The sequence below is a fragment of the Aotus nancymaae genome, unplaced genomic scaffold (assembly GCF_030222135.1).
Source record: "Aotus nancymaae isolate 86718 unplaced genomic scaffold, 86718_ANA_hifiasm-v0.15.2.pri h1tg000003l, whole genome shotgun sequence".
Taxonomy (NCBI): domain Eukaryota; kingdom Metazoa; phylum Chordata; class Mammalia; order Primates; family Aotidae; genus Aotus; species Aotus nancymaae.
Window position 1 is genome coordinate 36,274,220 of NW_026988414.1, and position 22,551 is coordinate 36,296,770.

The 22,551-nt window shown below is 45.5% G+C and overlaps 1 protein-coding gene across 2 annotated transcripts in view; it reads left to right on the forward strand.

Annotated features, from left to right (window-relative positions):
• Positions 1-3,290: 3,290 nt before the first annotated feature.
• RNF38 (ring finger protein 38) overlaps positions 3,291-22,551 on the forward strand; it is a 141,676-nt gene continuing 122,415 nt past the window's right edge. For both annotated transcript variants that reach the window (XM_064380000.1, XM_064380002.1), the window contains exon 1: positions 3,291-3,309. The gene's annotated coding sequence lies outside the window, so the exon portion shown is untranslated. The remainder of the gene's footprint in view (positions 3,310-22,551) is intronic.

The window sequence follows — 22,551 nt, forward strand, 5'->3', positions numbered from 1 at the left end:
GTCCTGAGGTGGCACAGGGCATCACATGGTGAAAGGGCTTAACATCCTTGCTCAGGTCTCTCTTCTTCTTACAAAGGCCAGTCCCATTCCCATGATGGCCCATTAATCCATGTATGGATCAATACATTCATGACGGCTCTGCCAATCACCTCTTAAATGCTACATCTCTCAATATACCACATTGGGGATTAAATTTTTTTTGTTTTGAAATGGAGTTTTTCTCTTATTGCCTAGGTTGGAGTGCAATGGCACCATTTCAGTTCACCGCAACCTCTACCTCCCAGGTTCAAGCAATTTTCCTGCCTCAGCCTCTGAGTAGCTGGGATTACAGACATAGGCCGCCATGCCTAGCTAATTTTGTATTTTTAGTAGAGATAGGGTTTCTCCATGTTTGTCAGGCTGGTCTCGAACTCCTGACTGTGGTGATCTGCCTGCCTCAGCCTCCCAAAGTGCTGGGATTACAGGCGTAAGCTACTGTGCCCAGCCTGGGGATTAAATTTAAACATGAGTTTTGGAGGGAACAAATACTCAAACCATAGTACCCTCCAATCCATTTTCTACACAGCAGTCAGAGTCTTTCCAACATACAATATAATCACATCATTCCCTCATTATGTCCTCAAGGGCTCCTTTTAGTTATTCAGGTTAAGTTCAAACGCTTTCAATATGGCATTTAAGACTCTTCATGATCTGGTCTTGTCTTAACATACCTAAGTGTGCTATTTTCTTACCGCTCATCACCAGGGCTGTGCTCCAGTCCTATTTAACCTGTTTTTGCTAAACCCCAATGTTCACCTCTCTTCCTGATCATCATGGGAGGACAGAAATTTAAGAGATAAAGATGGCAGTCAACATGAATGTGGTTCATTCTTTCTTTGGTTTCCCTAAACTGTCAAGGTGACATGGCCCAAAGCTTTGCCTGGCCCTCTCCCTTTATTTTTACGTTTCTTCCTGGCCTCAAGGCATCCTGGGATGGGTTTCTTTGGTTACTGGATTAAACTGGTCGTCTGTCCCTTTCTTCTAGGGCTGGTAGTCAAGGCATTTGCTCAAATTGGGGCTGTAGAAGCTGAAACTGGGGTTTGGGCTTTGGCACAGAAATAAATCCAATGTTGCTTAAGGCTGCTGAGACCTACCTGAGGAAAGATACCTCCATACAGTAGTTGACAGGTGTTCTACAGTGGGCACTGGGGCCCAAGCTCCAGCTAACAATATATTACCTACTTCCTCTGTCACCAAAAAGTCAAGGATGGGATTCAGAAAATCTTAAGTCCCTCGGCCAAATATAATCTTGATGTTTTCCTAGTCCAGTTTTCCCCAACCTGCCCCACTTGGTGAACGCGCCTATTCATCTGTAAGTTTTTATTTATTTATTTATTTATTTTTTGAGACAGAAATTCGCTCTTGTTGCCCAGGCTGGAGTGCAATGGCGCCATCTCGGCTCACTCGGCTTACCGCAACCTCTGCCTCTTGGGTTCAAGCGATTCTTCTGCCTCAGTCTCCTGTGTAACTGGGATTACAGACATGCACCACCAAGCCTGGCTAATTTTGCATTTTTAATAGGATGGGGTTTCTCCATGTTGGTCAGGCTGGTCTCGAACTCCCGACCTCAGGTGATCCGCCCGCCTCACCCTCCCAAAGTGCTGGGATTACAGGAGTGAGCAACCGTGCACGGGTAAGTTTTTAACTTCTAAAAATATCTCACTGTCCTCCAATGAGATTGTAAATTCTTTGAAGTCCTCCACTATTATCTTTTTTATCCTTGTATTCCCATTGGTGATGACGGAAAAACCAGCATGAAAGAAAGATCAGGTACCTATTAAGCATCAGCATGGAATTTGAAATGTCTGTTGTCAAAGACTCAAAGAGAGCTCTTTCTCTCTCAGCTCAGTTGGTTGCTGTACGTGGGGAAAGGCTAAGGATAAGACTTTATTGAAATGATCTACTCAGCAGTTTAGCCGCACCCTGGCCCACCCACGTGCCTGCACTTAGAGGCACCCCTAACACATGGATGAGTTTATTTTGCTCCTCTACGGCGTTGATATGAGAGTCAGAGAAATATGAGGAGGAAACGGTTTCAGTGAGCAACATCACATCCAAGTGGAGAAGGGCCCAAAGGGGGTCACCAACTCGCGTAATTCTTCCCCTCATAGGAAAGCCGTCGGCACAGCTCAAAAGCCTTTCCTTACCTTACAGCCTCCCCCTCTTTTACTAGGCCCACTTGGGCTGGATGTTTTTCTCTAAGTTTTCTAACAACAAGGGCATCTAAAGTGAGAAAGAGGAAGAGAAAGTCAGAGAAAGGGGCGAGATGCAGGGCTGAGTCCGGCTGGCTTCAGCTAAGCATTCAAGATGGTCTCGGGGACTCAGGGACCGCAGCTCGTCTCCATCTCTTTAGTTTCTGCCTCTACTATTCTCTCTGGGTCCGCGAGGACTAATTTATCACTGAAACGCAGCCTAAGAACAGAAGGGAGAGTTTCTTTCCTAAGTGTCTGAAAGGGAAAAACTTTAAGGAAACAGCCAAGAGAGGGAGAGGAGGCTGCGGCTCCAGTGCGGGGGAGCGGAGGAGGGAGTCTGAGGGGCGGGCTGCGAGCAGGAGCTATCTGGGCCGAACCCCCGGCCCCCTCACGGGAGCGAACCCCGGCGCAGCGTAGCCCAAGCGCAGCTCAGTCGTGGGTCGCGCGAGGCCTAGCCCCAGAGGCCCGCGGCCGCGCCCCAGGGACGAAGTAGCTCCTGGAGCCGGGCTCTCCCGGCGGGTGGCCCGTGCTCGGCCTCCCCGCCTCAGGGAGCGGCGGAGACTGAGGATACCCCTCGGCGCCGCCCGCCCGCCCCCCGCCGGAGCCGCATCTGAGGAGCCCCGCGCCCATTGGCGGCGGCGGCTCGGCGTCCCCGCCCCCTCCGCGTCCCCGCCCCCTCCGCCGCCGCCGCCGCTTCCCGGCTCCGCCTCCTCCCCCTTCGGGAGCCGCCTCCGTCGCTACCACTGCTGTCGCCGGCCGGGGCCCAGCCAGCGCCCGCCGCGCCGGAGTCGAGTCGCAGCCGGAGCCGCTGCTCGCGGCCCCGCCATGAGCGGAAGCGCCGCCGCCGCGGTTGCTGCCGCCGCCGCCTCAGCAGCCGCCGCCGCTGCGCACTTCCAGCCTCAGTCGTCGTCTCCCAGGCCGGGCCCCGCCGAGCTCGGGCCCCCGCGCCGCCCGCGCCCCCCACCGCCGCCGCCCCGGCCGGAGCCCGCCGCCACAGACCGCCTCAGCCCTCTGGGCCACGGGCCTTTCCGGGCGGGCGCTCAGGGTGGCGGCGCCTGCGCCCGAGCGCCGGGAACAGGTACGGGGTCCCGGAGCGGGCCAGGCGGGGAGGGGCGTGGGTTAGTCCGGCGGGTGGGGGCCGGAGGCGTGTGGTCCAGCCGTCCGGCCCCGTCGAGGGGGAGGAGCGTTGTCCGGGTCAGCTTTGTCCGGCCCCGGAGCCCCTGCGAGACCTGCTCCTCTGCCTCGCGGAGCGGCTCACAAAGCGTTTTCCCACCGGGTGGGTAGCCCCCTCCCCCGGGGTGTTCAGGGCAGGACCTCTCTAGGTCTCTGTTCGGCGGAGGAGAAAACCGAGGCTTAGAGGGGGAAGTGACTTGCCCAAGGTCACATAGCTGGTGAGAGTCGTAACCTGGCTGGGACCCAGGGCCACCCTGGGCTGGCGCGGGCCCCGAGCAGAGGGGGCTGGGAGGAGGCCGATTCCCCGGCCCAGGGAGATTGATCTAGGGGGAGGGAGTCAGGCCCTGGACCCTGGCACACCCACTCAACCCTTTTTGGGCTAGCTTGGGAGTAATGGTCTCTTGTGGGGTGGGACGGAAGAGCAGGGGGCCGGCTTGGGAGCTTGGTGGTGCCCTGGGGAGCCGCAGCGGGAGAGACTTATGTGCAGGGTGTGCTCTCGGGGAGAGGGCTTTCTTGAGTAGGGCAGAGCTTCGGAAACTTCTTATCGTGGGGACCGTTTGGTCTCTGCCAGGCCACCTTCCCCACCACTGCACGGACTAAACCAATTCAGCTGGAATTACTGGGAGGGAGGCCTGCTCGCTTTTGTGGAGGCGCCTGTAAGGTGTCTTTTTTCAGTAAATGGCCCGAATTTCGTTCATGCCGAATACAGAAATGCATACATGGCCCTGGTAAAGACATTTACGGCACAGAAGGCCATGTGAGTTTTTTCCAGGTGGTTTGGACCTACCACACTTGGAGAACTCCCAGAGAAAGAACAGCTATCCCAGGCGTGAAGTGGGAAGGAAGCTGGGAGGATTGGGACCGAGTCACCCGCCTGCCTAGCGTGTCATACATGGGATTTCCGTTTTTATTTGGGGTGGATGATGAGGTGGGTTGTTTTGACTGTGGACGTCTCTTGGAAAGGCAAGGGGAAAGGACTTGCAGTTCTAGGGGCGAGGGAGAGAGCGAGCAACGTATTGCAGGCAGGGAAGAGGGTCCCGTGGAGATAGAAAATGGAATGGGGAAAAAAGAGAGGGTATTCAGTCATTGTGGGGGAAGGGAGATGAAAGGGTTGCTGAAGGGCGGGGGACGGTGACTAGTCTAGAGAAAAAGATTGGGATGTTTCAAAGAAGGTGCCAAACGTGAAGAGTTTGAAAGGAGTCTGTTGGAGGTGGATGGTAGCTTACAAGGTTGAGTATGTATCGGTCTGCAGTCGCTTCTTTTCTTTGAGTAAGGACAGCTATACTTTTAGAGAAACGTTCTAGCTTGAGCACCCCCTCCCCCTCATTCTCCCTCCTGTTCTAAGGATGCAGGCCCCCAGTGCCTGCAGTATTGTCTTGGAAGTAAGGCTTGACAAAAGAGGGAAGGGAAAGACTAATTAGCAAATGCATTAATTAAGGCCCTTTGTCCAAGATGATTCCTTGTTTAAGTCAGCTGTTTTCTTGCTGCCCTTCTGCACCTTAGCTTTCCAGCTGTGGTGGCTGTTGGCAGGGTGCTTTGAGAAGGACTGCCCCAATTCAGACAAGATGAGTTAGATTTTTCTAAAAAACTCTTAAGAAACACATATTTGGCAAATAATGCTTAAAAGCAAGAAAATGTACTTTGAGAGACTTATCAGGGAAATGCAAATTGAAACAGTGAGATGCCATTTCATACCGATCAGGTTGGCAAAAATGTAATGCTGTGATAAATCGAGTATTATTAAGGTTATGGAGAAATAAACTTTTATGCACTGTAGTGGAAATGTAAATGGATCCAACCACCGTGGAGAGTAGTGGTATTTAGTGTTTAGTGTGAAGATGGGCAGACATATTCATTTACCTAAAATGTCCATTTCTGGGTATATACCCTAAGAAATCCTTGCACACTTGTTCAAGAAAATAAGTATGGAAAAAAAAATACAACAATGCTCATTCCAGCTTAAATGTCCACCAGCAGGAAAATACATGCATTTTTAGATAGACCCACACAATTGAATATTACAGCACTATGAAAAATAAACTGTAGCCACATGCATTAAAATAGGTGAATCTCAAAAACATAATATGGAGTTGGGAAGCAAGTCAGGATAATGCTTACAGAATCTTTCCACTTGTGTAAAATCTGAAAACATGCAAAATAATATTGTTTGTGGCTATGCCTGTATGTGGTGATAATATAAAAATATGAATATTAAGAGTAGTGATTGTCTTTGGGATGAGAAGATGAAGAATGGAATTAGACAAGGGTACACAAAGGCCTTTATTTATACCGTTCATGTTCTATTACTTTAAAAATAAATCTCAGGTAATTGTAAATTCAGATTTTGTAATGTTGGGTGTAGGATACAGACATATTTAGTATATTCTAAATATTTTTCAGATGTTTGAAGTATTTCTCATACAAAAAATTTTGTTTATAGAACACAGTTTTTGTCACATAACAATGGACCTCTCCTACAGGCTTCAGCTCAGCACAGCCTGTTAGACATGCAGGCTGGTGATCCTCTCACCCCTTTCTGACCTGCTAAACCTAGTTTTGCAATGGGTGACTTTTATTTTGGAACTGCTGGTAGGTGCGGAAGATTTCTTATTATTTCTAAACTTTCTAGTGGACCTGCGTCAGCAGTTTGAGCTTTGTCAAAATAGATGTGCTCCAGGACGTTCCGATTTATTAAGGTAGGGAGGGATCCAGACATCTGATTCTGAGAAAGCTCCCCAATAGATTCTTATGTCCACTGAAGGTTGAGAACCACTATCTTAGCTTTGTCCCAGCCTAGGCCTCAGCTCTTCCTTAGGCTGCCTTTCTGTTCCCATTCCTGGATGATTGGGATGGAATTTTTTTTTTTTTTTTTTGTAAGCAGCATGGCTGTTTATTCATCTGGGTGCAGGTGGGCTAAGGCCGAAAAGGGTGTTAGCCCTGGGATGGAATTTTGACCCATGTGATACTTTACCTCTTTTGTGGAGCATATAGGGTTGGATGCCATACCACTCTTAATCTAGGTTGTCCATTCCTATGATTTCCATGGAATTAGCTAAGGGGCCCACCACCTACCAGGGTTATTTATCAGGTTTTACAGATTATAAGTACATGCGTCAACTATATGTGGGTTTTCTTTCTTTCTTTTTTTTTTTTTTTTAAGAAACAGGGTTTCACCGTCTTGGCCAGGCTGGTCTTGAACTCCTGACCTCATGATCCACCCACCTCAGCCTCCCAAAGTGCTGGGATTACAGGCATGATCCACCGCACCCGGCCTATATGTGGTTTTAAAGTTAGGATAAGGGCAAAAAGGGTCTAGCAGAGAAGGAAAATTTGGAGAAAGTAAAACTCCCAAACGTAAACATGTGATCATATCTTTTTTGTTTTTGAGATGGAGTTTCACTCTTGTTGCCTAGGCTATAGTACAATGATACGATCTCAGCTCACTGCAACCTCTGCCTCCTGGGTTCAAGCGATTCTCCTGCCTCAGTCTCTTGAGTAACTGGGATTACAGGCATGTACCATCATGCCCGGCTAATTTTGTATTTTTAGTAAAGATGGGGTTTTACCATGTTGGTCAGGCTGGTCTCGAACTCCTGATGTCAGATGATCTGCCCACCTCAGCCTCCCTGAGTGCTGAGATTATAGATGTGAGCCACCATGCCCAGCCCGATTATGTCTTTCTTTTCTTTTTTTTTTTTTTGAGATGGAGTTTCGCTCTTGTTACCCAGGCTGGAGTGCAATGGCGCGATCTCAGCTCACTGCAACCTCCGCCTCCTGGGTTCAGGCAATTCTCCTGCCTCAGCCTCCTGAGTAGCTGGGATTACAGGCACGCGCCACCATGCCCAGCTTAGTTTTGTATTTTTAGTAGAGATGGGGTTTCACCATGTTGACCAGGATGGTCTCGATCTCTTGACCTCGTGATCCACCCGCCTCGGCCTCCCAAAGTGCTGGGATTACAGGCTTGAGCCACCGCGCCCGGCCCATGTCTTTCTTAAGAGAAAGATAGTCCATCCTTCTGTAGATGCTAGTGATTGTTTTAGCTTATGACCAACATTTGAGGTTCAGCTGTCTGAACCTATGGTTAAAGATTAAGGTCTTTAGGAAACAACTGATTATCCATCAAGATGGAAGAGTGTCCTTTCTCCCAAATTTGCTAGTTTTCCTTCTCTGCTAGACCTTTTTTCCTGTAGTCCTGATGTGTTTATGAATGAATTTATATTAACAAATCTAAGGCTTTCTGAGAGTGAAATTTGTGAAGTGCCTGTTTGTCTTTATTAAGGTTCCTCTTTCTGGAGACCCACTTTGGAGGTGCAGCATTGCCCAGGTACACTTTTTTTTTTTTTTTTTTTTTTTTTTTTTTTTTAGTAGAGATGGGGTTTCACCATGTTGACCAGGATAGTCTAGATCTCTTGACCTCGTGATCCACCCGCCTCGGCCTCCCAAAGTGCTGGGATTACAGGTGTGAGCCACCGTGCCCGGCCCCCAGGTACACTTTTTAACAGTGGTGCTGTGTAGGATCGTAGAGATTGCACCCAGCACAGGGATACCTGTTTCAAGTGGCAAGTGAGGGTAGGAATCTATTCTGTGCTCCACTTACCAAGATGAGTACCTCATGTGGAACTGTGTGCCCTCAGAGAAGGGACACCTTTTGTAATCCACACAAAGGTGCTGTATGATCTAGCCCTGCTTTGCAGCTTTGCAACTGTTAGCCCAGCTGTAACTGACCGTTTCATCCATACACATTGTGGGCTCTACCATGAGGTCTAGGTTGGTGCTGGCCCTAGGGCTCCATGTGAACTTTTCATGGAAAAGGGCTTTTCATCACCATGCTCAGCTGAACCAAAGAACGCAGCTTAAAATAGTAAACTTCGTTATGAGGCTGGAGAAATAACGTACAGGATAAGCTATTTAGAAAATAACCATTGTTGGCTGGGGGCAGTGGCTCATGCCTGTAATTCCAGCACTTTGGGAGGCCGAGGCTGTTGGTTTACTTGAGGTCAAGAGTTAAAGACCAGCCTGGCCAACATGGTGCAACCCCATCTCTAGTAATAATACGAAAATTAGCTGGGCATGGTGGCTTGCGCCTGAAATACCAGCTACTTGGGAGACTGAGGCAGGGGAATTGCTTGAACCCAGGAGATAGAGGTTGCAGTGAGCTGAGATCGTGCCACTGCACTCCAGCCTAGGGGACAGATTGACACTCTGTCTCCAAAAAAAAAAAAAAAAGTATCTGTTAAATGAAGGAGAGAAAGTATAGTAGCTATGTGCCGCATTTGCTCTCGTTTTCTTACAGTGCTCACTTGGAGGGGTAAATGCAGTTATTTTTCTCTCCTGTTTCCCCCTACACTAGCATTCCTGAATTTCTGAAGACCTGAGGCTTTTTAGCCAATTTTGAAAATATTTACCCATTTGTATTTTCCATTAAGTGGTTGTTTATGCTTCCTGCTGTTTCATTTTTTCTTGGAGAGAGGAGGGGAAGTGCAAACCAAGGACAAGACTCAACTTCCTACTGCTTTTGCAGATAATGGCGGAGTATTTTTCAGAACAGTTGTCAAGGATGAATGCTGTTTGGGGGCTCAAGGGAAAGGTACCTTTGAAGTGGTTTCTGTTGTCTTTTTTATTATTATTTTAAAACATGATTGAGGGTGGTAGATAGGAAGTTTCAGTTTGCTTTTGCTGCTGTCTTAGAGGAATGTATTAAAAGAAATTGTGTATTAAAAAACTAAAGATGTTTAACAAAAGTGGTCTTAGGCTCACAGAAGGAGAATAAACGATTCTTACCTGCAGGCCTTACCCAGAGTGGATTCAGTTTTTTTTCTGTTCTACTTAAATGGATATTAGCGCTGTTCTTGGGACTGCTTAGAGCAGTTAATTGCAGTGATGTTGGACAGGTGTTAAGAGTTGAATGATGGGAGTATATTAGGGTTTATCAAGTTAAGTCATACTGTAGAAAGCTATCACTGCGTTTTCTGCTTTTGTGGTTAAATATGTATAGAAATAAGGGAGTGAGAGATTGTGAGTTTTGGTGTATAAACTGATCCTTTGACTTTGTTGAAAAATATAGGGAAGTAGTAGTAAGAGGAATAACTATATACATGGAAGGGGCTCAGTGCGGTGGCTCACGCCTGTAATCCCAGCACTTTGGGAGGTCAAGGCCGTGGATCACTTGAACTGAAGAGTTTGAGACCAGCCTGGGCAACATGGTGAAACCCTGTCTCTACTAAAAATACAAAAATTAGCTGGGCATGGTGGCACATGCCTGTAATTCCAGCTACTTGGGAGGCTGAGGCACAAGAATTGCCTGAGCCTGGGAAGTGGAGATTGCAGTTAGCCAAGATGATGCCACTGCTCTCCAGCCTGAGCAATAGAGTGAGACCCTGTCTCAAAAAAAAAAAAAAAAGAAAAAGAAAACGAACTTATATTCATGGAAGAAAAAATAGCAAGCAGTTAGGTAGTAGGACAATTTGGGATATTCTTGGAGTTGAAAAGTTGCCTGTCCATTCTTCCATTCTGCTTCTGCACCTTGGATTTTAGTGGCTGCAGATGCTGCATGCTGACCTTCTGTTGAAATCTGTTTTATTGTCAGAGAACTAAAAAGTAAGCAGTTTCTCAGACTAAACTGAAGTAGAGTAGGCCGAAAGTAAAACAGGTATTCATTTAATAATTACATTTACAAATAGAGAAGAGTTGAGACTCATAATGAAAGAGACAGGGTCTTGCTGTGTTTCCCAGGCTGGTCTTGAACTCCTGAGCTCAAGTAATCTCCTGCCTCGACCTCCCAAAGTGCTAGGATTACTACAGGCATGAGCCACTGTGCCCAGCAGGGATTCATAATTAATAAAAAGTATTTTTCATTTGGCTTTTATGCTATCTTGTTAAAACATTTTTTTATAGATTTGTTTTTCTATGTAGATATTTATTGCCACCTCAATACATATTTGAGCATCTATTGAGTGCCTGTAATGCCAGTACTAACCACTGATTAATTGGGGTGATAACTTTCGTTGTCAAAACTTCCTCACTTGAGGTCTCGAGAACAGCATAGAGGGGTGCAATTCAAGACAGTTATTGCTTGCTTTTCTCCCAAATTTCTTGCTTCTGTCTGCTCCCGGGTCTTCTGGGCTTGGTGATTGTGCCCATCTGCCAGGATAGGCCCTGCTCTTCTCTCCACCCCCGACATGGGAGGAGGTGCAGAGGCTGAACAGAACCCTGGCTGGTCGCTACAAGTAAAACCCCACAAACAACATTGAACTAGAACTGAGGGCCACCACAGTGGCTCCAGTTGCTCTTCCTCTGTTGTCACCACCCACCCTTTTCTGTGGAGCCTGGAGGGCACCCTCCCTCTACCATTATACAAAGAAGCTTTGTGCTCTGAGGATATTCTAAAGGCGAGATCACTGCAATTATAATTCCCTAGGCACAACCAAGTAGTGGGGGCAGGCAGGGTAAAGATGGTATCCAAGTACTTGTTGGTAGGGACAAGTCAGGCAGGGATTAAAAATCATCTGGAGACAGTACCAAAAGTGAATAATGGAGTGTTGTTGTTAATAGTGACAGGAACATGTTTAAGTGACTACATTTCAGAGTTTTAAATTGTAATACTTTCAGGTTTAAAAAAGGACAAGACTGAGCTTGGAACTTTTTAAGTTTGAAATTGTAACTTAAAAGTACTTTAGAGGAAGATATATAGAAATCTGGATCTACTTTGCTTTATGTTTGTGTTACCAGAATGATTGATTGCTCACAAAAGCCAAATGTGTAACTTGCTTACTCTCCCAGGGATGCGCCCACCGATTTTTTTTTTTTTTTAATTAAGCACTGACTGACATTTTTGGGAAGCTGGTTCCCCCCTATTGCCACCAGAAAACAATCAGTTTATTTGGGAATGTATGCTTAATAAACTCTCTGTTTTTTTGTTGAGATGGAATCTTGCTTTATCACCTGGGCTGGAGTGCAGTGGTGATACCTTGTCTCACTGCAATCTCCCCTTCCTGGTTTCAAGCCATTCTCCTGTCTCAGCCTCCTGAGTAGCTGGGATTACAGGTATGCACTACCATGCCCTGTAATTTTTTTTTTGTTTGTTTGTTTATTTGTTTTTTGGGGAGTCTCACTCTGTTGCCCAGGCTGGAGTGCAATGACACGATCTCGGCTTACTGCAACCTCTGCCTCCTGGGTTCAAGCGATTCTCCTGTCTCAGCCTCCCGGGTAGCTGGGACTACAGGCACAAGATACCATACCTGGCTAATTTTTAAATATTTTTAGTAGTGGTGGGATTTCACCATATTGGCCAGGCTGGTCTTGAACTTCTGACCTCAAGTGATCTGTCCGCCTACGCTTCCTAAAGTGCTTGGATTATAGGCGTGAGACACTGTGCCGGCCTTACCATATACTTGTTACTGGTATCTCAAATTGCTGTTTCCTGTTTGTTTTTGAGACAAGGTCTTGCTTTGTTGCCCTCTGGAGTGCAGTGACAGTGGTAATCATAGCTCACTGCAGTTCTGTGTCCCAGGCTCAAGCAGTCCTTCCACCTCAGCCTCCTTAGTAGCTGGGACTATGGGTGTCAACCACCCTAACCTTTTAAGCTTTTTTGTGAGATGAGGGTTTCACTGTGTTGCCTAGGCTGGTCTTGAACTCCTGGGCTCAAGTGATCCTCCCACCTTGGCCTCCTAAAGTGCTGGGATTATAATAGGCATGAGTGACCATGCCCAGTGTGTTTTGTTTTTGTATTTTGTAAGAAATGCACAAACAATTGATTGCAAGGTGATCTTTAGACTTTAGGATAGTAAATTTCAGGAGTCCATACTCAGGATGAGGGAGGGTGGCCCTTTTTGTTGCTGTAATTAGCATTGACGTCTATGGTGTACAGGTAGATAAAGTGCGTACTCCATGGAAACCTATGGCTACAGTAAGCTGTCCTTTCCTGTAATTACTTTGAGTCAAGTCAGGAGTTAGACCTTTATTCTTACTGCTTAGCATAATTTTGTCCTGGGTTAGGAAACTGACCTTAAGTTTATCTCCATTTAAGACTGCCAGGGCCAGGCTCAGTGGCTCATGCCTGTAATCCCAGCACTTCGGAAGGCCAGGGTGGGTGGATTACCTGAGGTCAGAAGTTCAAGACCAGCCTGGCCAACATGATGAAATCCCATCTCTACTAAAAATACAAAAACAATTATCCGGGCAAGGTGGCGGGCGCCTGTAATCCCAGGTACTTGGGAGGCTGAGGCAGGAGAATCGCTTGAACCTGGGAGGCGGAGGTTGCAATGAGCCAAGACCTTGTCATTGCACTCCAGCCCAAACAACAAGAGCCAAACTCTGTCTCCAAAAAAAAAAAAAAAAAAGACTGCCGGGTAGTTCGTTAAAACTATATTGCCCAAATAATCCTTTGAAAAAGCTGTACCAATTTGACAGCTAAATTTTATGAGACTTAAAAATACATAAGGATGTGGCTCACTCCTGTAATCCAAAAATACCCAAGGATTGACTGGGTTCGGTGGTTAATGCCTATAATCCTAGCACTTTGGGAGGCCAAGGCCAGTGGATTGCCTGAGGTCAGGAGTTAAAAGACCAGCCTGGCCAACATGGTGAAACCCATCTCTACTAAAATACAAAAATTAGCGGGGCCTGGTGGTGGGTTTCTGTAATCCCAGCTACTCTGGAAAGGGGAGAATCACTTGAACCTGGGAGACAGTGGTTGCTATGAGCCAATATTGCACCACTGCACTCCAGCCTGGGCAGCTCTCAAACCAAAAAAACACACAAGGATTTAGTTTATCTGCCTTTAATGAAGAGTAAGGTTGATTTTTTAAAAAACCTTGTTTTGGGCCAGGTGCGGTGGCTCACGCCTGTAATCCCAGCACTTTGGGAGGCCGAGGCGGGTGGATCACGAGGTTGAGAGATCGAGACCATCCTGGTCAACATGGTGAAACCCCGTCTCTACTAAAAATACAAAAAATTAACTGGGCATGGTGGCGCGTGCCTGTAATCCCAGCTACTCAAGAGGCTGAGGCAGGAGAATTGCCTGAACCCAGGAGGCGGAGGTTGTGGTGAGCTGAGATTGCGCCATTGCACTCCAGCCTGGGTAACGAGCGAAACTCCGTCTCAAAACAAAAAACAAAAACCCTGTTTTAGTTAAGTATGTTGATCAGCAGTGACTTTTATTTTAGCTTAATTGTAAACTATTATCTAGGTTACTTTATTTGCCTCATTTATAATTTATATTTCTTTTGGGGATTAACCTCTGTCTCTATTTCACTGCTTTCTGTTGGCCGCTAAAAAATAGTGATTTGGGGCTGGTCCTGGTGTCTCATATCTGTAATCCCAGCACATTGGGAAGCCAAGGCGGGCAGATCATCTGAGGTCAGGAGTTTGAGACCAGCCTGGCCAACATGGTGAAACCCCATCTTCACTAAAAATACAAAAAATTAGCCAGGCGTGGTGGCAGGTACCTGTACTCCCAGCTACTCGGGAGGCTGAGGCAGGAGAATTACTTGAACCCAGGAGGTGGAGGTTGCAGTGAGCCAAGATCACACCACTGCACTCCAGCCTGGGTGACAGAGGGAGACTGTCTTACACATACACAAAATGATAATAATAGTGATTTGGTAAACATTTGTTGAATGCTTACTATGTACTAGGCACAGTGAGGATTTCAGAGATAATTCAGATATGCAGCAGTTCAGTGATAGATTATGACAATGTTAGCAGAACAAATGCATTTTTGGGATTGCAAAAAATCACAATTGCATTAGTAGTAATGGTTTTGTTTTTTTTTTTTTGAGACAGAGTCTCACTCTGTTGCCCAGGCTGGAGTGAAGTGGTGCGCTCTCAGCTCACTGCAACCTCCACCTCCCAGGTTCGAGCAATTCTCCTGCCTCAGCCTCCTGAGTAGCTAGCTGGGACTACAAGTGCATGCAACCATACCTGGCTAATTTTTGTATTTTTAGTAGAGACGAGGTTTTACCACATTGGCCAGGCTGGTATCGAACTTGCTACCTTAGGTGCTCTGACCGCCATGGCCTCCCAAAGTGCTGGGATTGCAGGCGTGAGACACTGTGCCCGGCCTAATGATATGATTTGATAACCTTGATAATTAACCATGGCAAAGAAATATTTAATCAGATCAAATATTTAAGTGGCTGCTTTCTAAGTAAAAGCCATATTTTTTGGTCTGACATTGAGGGCCAGCATTCTTGGGTCCTCGTTATTCCAGTCTTTACTGTTCTTCCTCGTGAATATTATTCTCCAGGGAAATAGAACAATACCTTTTTGCCCACCTGTGTATGACTTTTCTACCTCTGTTCCTTTGATTGTTACTTCAGCCTATAATGCCTCTCTTCCCTGCAGTTACTTTTCTAAATCCTACTTATTTTTTAATATCTAGGTAATAGTGGTCAGTTATTGTGTGCTTTATTATTTAAAGCTCTATTCTAAGTATTTTATGTGGATTAATTCATTTAGTCCTCATTGCAGTCCTCTAAGGGACTCATATCATACTTATTCTATAGAGGAAGAAATTGGAGCAGATAGAGGTTAAACAACCCACTGGAGATGATAAAGCTATTAAGAGTGTTACCTGGGATATGAACCCAGGTAATCTAGTTCCAGAATCTGTATTTTCAGCCATCATGCTTTACTGCGTCTTGCATTACAGATAGCCTCCGAAAAACACAGCAATTGGTTTTGATAACAAAAGACCGAATACAAGTAAAGTTGATCACTGTTTTAGCCAGTGAAGATAATTTGCAGTCTTTCGTTTTGCCCTAGTCTCTCCTCATAAATATCTTTTTTTAAAAAAAAGTTCTGAATTACTGTGCTAGGGGCTTTATGTTGTTTTTTGAGACCGAGTTTTACTCTTGTTAACCAGGCTGGAGTGCAGTGGTGCAATCTTGACTCACTGCAGCCTCTGCCTCCTGGGTTGAAGCAATTCTCCTGCCTCAGCTTCCCAAGTAGCTGAAATTACTGCGCCACCATGCCTGGCTAATTTTTTGTATTTAGTAGAGATGGGGTTTCATTGTGTTGGTCAGACCAGTCTCAAACTCCTGACCTCAGGTGATCCACTCACCTCGGCCTCCCAAAGTGCTGCGATTACAGGCATGAACCACTGCGCCCAGCTGATGTTAGGTTTTTAAAAATTGAGTTTTTAAGTCATTCATTACTTTGTTACATCAGGAGTAGGAGTACCTGCATCGGAGTGGTACACTTTTATTCTTTCTTTCTTTCTTTCTCTCTCTCCTTTCTTTCTTTTTCTTTCTCTCTCTTTCTTTCTGTCTCTCTTTCTCTCTCTCTCTCCTTTCTTTCACATGATGTTTCGCTCTTGTTGCCCAAGCTGGAGTGCAGTGGTGCAATCCTGGCTAACTGCAACCTCCACCTCTTGGGTTCAAGTGATTCTCCTGCTTCAGCCTCTCAAAGAGCCAGGATTACAGGTGCGTGCCACCACACCTGGCTAATTTTTTTGTATTTTTAGTAAAGACGGAGTTTCACCATGTTGGCCAGGCTGGTCTTGAATTCCTGAGCTCAGGTGATCCACCTGCCTCTGCCTCCCAAAGTGCTGGGATTACAAGTGTGAGCCACTGTGCCTGGCCCTGGATTCACTTTAAATCAGGCATATTTAAATTACTTCTTAGAAAAGGTCCCATGCTTGGTGATTCTCAACATTAGATCTTCACTGAGTGCTTGTTTGGGCACTTAAGCAGATGAAAAAAAAACTTCTTGGCTAGGCTTGGTAGCTCACTATCTCGTCTGTTATACTGTGAGCTTAATAAGTATTGGTGGGCCATCCTAGGAACTCCCATTTAGAAAATGATCTGTGGCAAAATGGGCTTCTAAGGCCAAAACCAGATATACTTACAGACTTTTGGAATAAGGCCTGTTTTTGATTTGAGTGCTGCTAACTGCTGGCCAGGGGTGTCCAAACTTTTGTCTTCTCTGGGCCACATTGAAAGGAGAATTGTCTTGGGCCACACATAAAACACACTTGAAGAAAGTTTATGAATTTGTGTTGGGCTGCATTCAAAGCTGTCGTGGGCCGCGGGTTAGACAAGATTGGCTTAAGGATACCTAGGAAGGAAAAATGAATTCTCTGCCTTTCAAAATTACTAAACTTGGAATTAATTTATAGGAGGAAGACATTGTTTCTATACAGGCAGGATAAAAACTGATTAATCCAGATAATTGAGGAGTTTCTACACACTCGTTTTGAGTTTTTTTTTTTTATTTGGAGACAGAGTTTCGCTCTTGTTACCCAGGCTGGAGTGCAATGGCGCGATCTCGGCTCACTGCAACCTCGGCCTCCTGGGTTCAAGCAATTCTCCTGCCTCAGCCTCCCGAGTAGCTGGGGACTACAGGCGTGCGCCACCATGCCCAGCTAATTTTTGTATTTTTTAGTAGAGACGGGGTTTCACCTTGTTGACCAGGATGGTCTTGATCTCTTGACCTCATGATCCACCCGCCTTGGCCTCCCAAAGTGCTGGGATTATAGGCGTGAGCCACTGAGCCCGGCCCCTGTTTTGAGTTTTAAAAATAACCTTAGGTTTAGACTATATCTAGAGTTTAATATGTTTGGTGACTCTTAAGACATTGTTGAATGTCTTTGCTAATAACAGGAATGTAAGTCAAGGACTCTTGTAATCTAATTATCTAATGTTTCTATTAAAACTGAATATAATATTGAAAACAGAAATTATTACTATTCCAGGATATTTTAAAACTTCAAGTAAAAGCTACCATTACCTGCTAAAAAAGAAACACTCCTTCTCCCCCAAACAAATCCAAGCAGCAAAGCAACAAGTGAAAACGTTTGACTTTTTAAAGTCAATTTGTAATTTGGATAGGGTGACTCACCTGTAATCGCAGTTACTTGGGAGGCTGAGGTGGGAGGATGACTTGAGGCCAGATGTTTGAGACTATCCCGGGCAACATAGCAAGACTCCATTTCTAAAAAGAAATAAATTTATGTGCAACTTATGAATTCTGTGTTTAGATAAAAACTGAAGTCACAAGTTGACTCTGGAATGTTTAGATCTTTTGATCTAAACTTTACATCTTTTGAATCTAACTTTTGGTAGAACAAAATTAAAAAAAAGTAAATGATCTGAATTGACAGAGTGAGTTTTGTTTTGTTATTTTGAGATGAGAGTCACTATTTTGCCCAGGCTGGCCTGAACTCCTGGACTCAAGCGATCACTTCAGTCTCTGGAGTAGCTGGGATTACCGCCTTAGAAGTGATTTTGACAAGTTATTCTGGAACTGTGTTGGAGAAATTTAAAAAAGGTTGGGGTGGGAGTCGAACTCAAACTAGTTTTAGCATACCAGGATCTTTTTATAGGACATTTGAGATGTAAACATGTTTCCTTTTGAATTTTGGTAGAATAGTTATATTATTTTTCCCGATGCTATGTAATCAAAAACACAAGGCTCAAATTTATTTTTAAGGCTTGATTAAAACCTCTTGTTTTAAAGTTATTAAATTGAAAGGAGGCTTTAGAAATTTTAATTCCAAGATTGCTTTAAGAAGGGAGAGGCAAGTCAAATTGAATATGTGCCTCACAGAATTGACCTTGCTATTTCCTGGGTCTGGGAAGCTTGAGGGGGCTGTGTTGCATTGGGGCGGGGCAGAAGCCTGGTAGGAGCTAGAAGTGAAACTGGAAGTGCCTTAAAAAAGCACATCGTTGTGTTAGGCCGAGTCAAGCTGGATTGATCAGTGAGGCTGTAGGATTCTTAGGCATAAATGTGTATGTAGTTCAGCTGTAGATTTGCTGAAAGAGCCGACAGTTTGCAGTACAACAGACCAGAGAAGCCTCAGTGGAGGAAAATGAGAGAGAAGCAAAGGGAGAGATGGAGTTAGGGGCCTTAGGGTTCAGATTTTGAAATAAAATCTATGAGGCTTTGAGGGAGGCAGCAGGAAGTTAAAGGTGAAATACTGGAAATATTTTTCCCTCCCTCTTGCTGTATGGAGGTGGGGGCTGCTACGTGGAAATCGGGGGTAGATGTTGGTAAAGGTGTCCTTGTTTGAACAGAGAAGGTAAGGTATGTCCCCTTGGTTTGTTTTAAGGTTATGGATTCCTATTACAATATTAGCGATACAAACAAAGGTTAGCCAGTCTTGGTAATTTTATTATGCCTGGGGTTAAAATTGAAATTTCCTTTATTTAAAAAGAAAAAGAATTTATAGCTTGTGATATAACACTGACATTTAAGCAGAATAAATTTCCAAGGCACTTTAATGGTAGTTGTGTGCTCTCTGTCACACACACACAACATTCTTGTCTAGGGCATGCAGTGCTGTTTTTTTCCCACAGGACTGGTAAGTGACAGATTCATATTCAAAGAGACTAAAAACGACTGCTCTTTTAGCGGGCCTCCCCTACCTCCCATTCCCAGAAACCACTCAGACACTGTGTGAATGGGTGTGAAGCATTATAGATTAGGGGTTATGGTTTGTGGCCCTGATGTAGACCGGGGGATCTTGTTAAATTGCCGATTTCTGGCAAGGCGTCAGGTGATGGTGAAGGAAGTTTTGAGTACCTGGAGGCAGAGTAGTGGTTCTTAGACTTTAAAAGCTGGACACCCCCACCAGTGTTTTTGATTCACCTTGCTGGATGGGACCTGCAATTTGCATTTTAAACAGGTTCCTAGGTGATGCTAATGTGGCTGAAGGACAGGGTGTGTTTTGAGAGCCACTGAGGTAGAGTAGAAACAGATGAGAATCAAGCTCATCCATCACATCTTGGCTTCCTGAGCATTATTATTATTATTATTATTATTATTATTATTATTGAGGAGGAGTCTTTCTCTGTCGCCCAGGCTGGAGTGCAGTGGCACAACCTTGGTTCACTGAAACCTCTGCCTCTCAGAGTCAAGCGATTTTCCTGCCTCAGCCTCCTGAGTAGCTGGGATTACAGGCGTATGCCTGCCACACTTGGCTAATTTTGTGTTTTAAGTAGAGATGGGGTTTCACCATGTTAGCCAGGATGGTCTCGACCGCCTGACCTCATGATCTGCCTGCCTCAGCCTCCCAAAGTGCTGGTCACTGAGCCCGGCCTCTTGAGCATTATTTCCTTTTTCTTTTTTCTTTTTTTGAGACGGAGTTTCGCTCTTGTTACCCAGGCTGGAGTGCAATGGCGCGATCTTGGCTCACTGCAACCTCCGCCTCCTGGGTTCAAGCAATTCTCCTGCCTCAGCCTCCTGAGTAGCTGGGACTACAGGTGTGCGCCACCATGCCCAGCTAATTTTTGTATTTTTAGTAGAGACGGGGTTTCACCTTGTTGACCAGGATGGTCTCGATCTCTTGACCTCATGATCCACCCGCCTTGGCCTCCCAAAGTGCTGGGATTATAGGTGTGAGCCACTGCACCCAGCCTATTTCCTTTTTCTTTCTGTCTTTTTTTTTTGAGACAGGGTCTCACTCTGTCACTCAGGCTAGAGTGCAGTGGCATGATCCTGGCTCACTGCTCACTACAGCCTCTGCCCAGGCTCCAGTAACCCTTCCTCTACAGCCTCCCAGGTAGCTGGGACTACAGGCAGGTGCCACTACACTGGCTAATTTTTTCTATTTTTATTAGAGACTAGTTTTCGCCACATTGGTCAAGCTGGTCTTGAACTCCTGAGCTCAAGTGATCCACCCACCTCTGTCTCCCAAAGTGCCGAGATTACAGATGTGAGCCACTTTGAACATTATTTTCTTTCTTTCTTTTTTTTTTTTTTTTTTTTTGGAGATGGAGTTTTGCTCTTGTTGCCAAGGCTGGAGTGCAATGGTGCAGTCTCAACTCACTGCAACTTCTGCCTCTAGAGTTCAAGCAATTCTCCTGTCTCAGCCTCCCAAAGTAGCAGGGATTACAGGCGTACGCCACCATGCCCAGCTAATTTTTTGTATTTAGTAGAGGCCCGGTTTCACCATGTTGATCAGGCTGGTCTGGAACTCCTAACCTAAGGTGATCTACCTGCGTTGGCCTCCCAAAGTGCTGGGATTATAGGTGTGAGCTACTGCAATGGGCCTGAACATTGTTTTCTAACCAAACTGAAAATATTGGGGGAAAAAAGATTGAAGAAAGCAGTAGAGTAATACCATTCATGTTAAACGAATAGTACTCCATAAAACATTTCTCTATATTTTATTGTGATATATCTCTCTGTCTATATAGAAAGGACCAACAGTAAACCCCACCTAACTGATGTTAACAAAGATGATTACTTCTGGAGAGGAGGATCTAGGATTACGGAGGGTGGGACTTCAGGCTTCTATGTAAAGTTGTTTTACTTTTTTTTTTTTTTTTTTTTTTTTTTTTTGAGACGGAGTTTCACTCTTGTTACCCAGGCTGGAGTGCAATGGCGCGATCTAGGCTCACCGCAATCTCTGCCTCCTGGGTTCAGGCATTTCTCCTGCCTCAGCCTCCTGAGTAGCTGGGATTACAGGCACCACCATGCCCAGCTAATTTTTTGTATTTTTAGTAGAGACGGGGTTTCACCGTGTTGACCAGGGTGGTCTCTATCTCTTGACCTCATGATCCACCCGCCTCAGCCTCCCAAAGTGCTGGGATTACAGGTGTGAGTCACCGCGCCCGGCAGGTTTTACTTTTAATGAAGAGATTATAGTTTTACCTTGTGTATTTACTTTTTGTTTGTTTGTTTTTGGAGACAGAGTTTCGCTCTTATTGTCCAGGCTGAAGTTCCGTGTCTTGATCTCAGCTCATTGCAACCTCCACCTCCCAGGTTGAAGCAATTCTCGTGCCTCAGCCTCCTGAGTAGCTGGGATTACAGGCACTCACCACCACGCCTGGCTAATTTTTGTATTTTTAATAGAGATGGGGTTTTGCCATGTTGGCCAGGCTGGTCTCAAACTCCTAACCTCAAGTGATCCACCCGCCTCGGCCTCTCAAAGTGCTGGATCACAGGCATGAACCACCATGCCAGGCTCATGTATTTAATTTTATAAAAAGTTAAAAGAAATCTGGGTTGGATATCTTTTCTTTACCTCTCCAGATTTATCCTCTATTCTTTTCTACCTGCCTCTTTGCCCCAGATAAAGAACTCTCAGGCCCTCTGGATTGAAGGACCAGAGGAGAAGGAGGTCAGAATATTTATCCTTTCACCTCTCAGGGTAGCATGTATTATATACCCAGGTTCTGGTAATCTCTGTCTCTTATCTTCTTTGGAAGCAATATTGTCCTGCCCTCCCCCCACCTTTTTTTTTTTTTTGAGACAGAGTCTTCCTCTGTCCAGCAGACTGGAGTCTGGGTCCAAACAGTCTTCCCACCTCAGCCTCCTGAGTAGCTGGTGTAGCGTGCACCACCACAGTTGGCTAGTTTCTAAACATTTTTTGTAGAGATGGAATCTTGCTGTGTTTCCCAGACTGATCTCGAACTCCTAAGCTGTCTTCCTGCCTTGGCATCCCAAAGTGCACGGATTGCAGATGTGAGCCACTGGTGCTCAACCTTGTTCTCTGCCTTTACTAGTCCTGATTTCTGTTCCATCCCCATGGTTTCTGTAGGCTCTTACCCCCCAGCTTTGTAATTATTTCTTTTACAGATTATTTCTAATTTGTATTTTCCATCTCTTTACTTTTGGGACCCTGAGTGATGGATCCTCCATTCTTATTCCTTTCCCCACTGTAATTGCAGAGGTGGTAACATTTTGGTGTGTGTCCACAAATTACCCTGTGTGAGAAGGGCAGACATTTACATATAGAAATGATGTATGGAAGTGTACATTAATCGTTGAAAAGCTGTAGTGGGTTTTATTATTGCTGCTGATGGTGTTATTCTTGGTAGAGATGTTACATCCCAAATGGCCTGACCCACTCAGTTAGTGACTCTTGAAGCAGAGAGCAGCAGAGTCATAATCTGACCTCCTTATTGTCATATTGAGGAAACAGGCCCACAGAGGGCTAGGTTTTTCTCTTAGGCCCTATAGCTCAGAGCTGTGGCCTCCTTGCACTGGGCTGTTATCTCTTGCTGTATACTGACTCTCCTTAATTCAGTGATAGTCAAAGGGTTTGAATATATACTCTGAAAATAATTCTGAAAAATTTTAAGTAGACATCTTAATGTTTTTCATAATTCTGAATGGTTGAAAAAGATGTAATTTCCCTATTACTGTTTCGTGTGTGTGTGTGCGTGCGCGCGCGCGCGCGCGCGTGTGTGTGTGTGTGTGT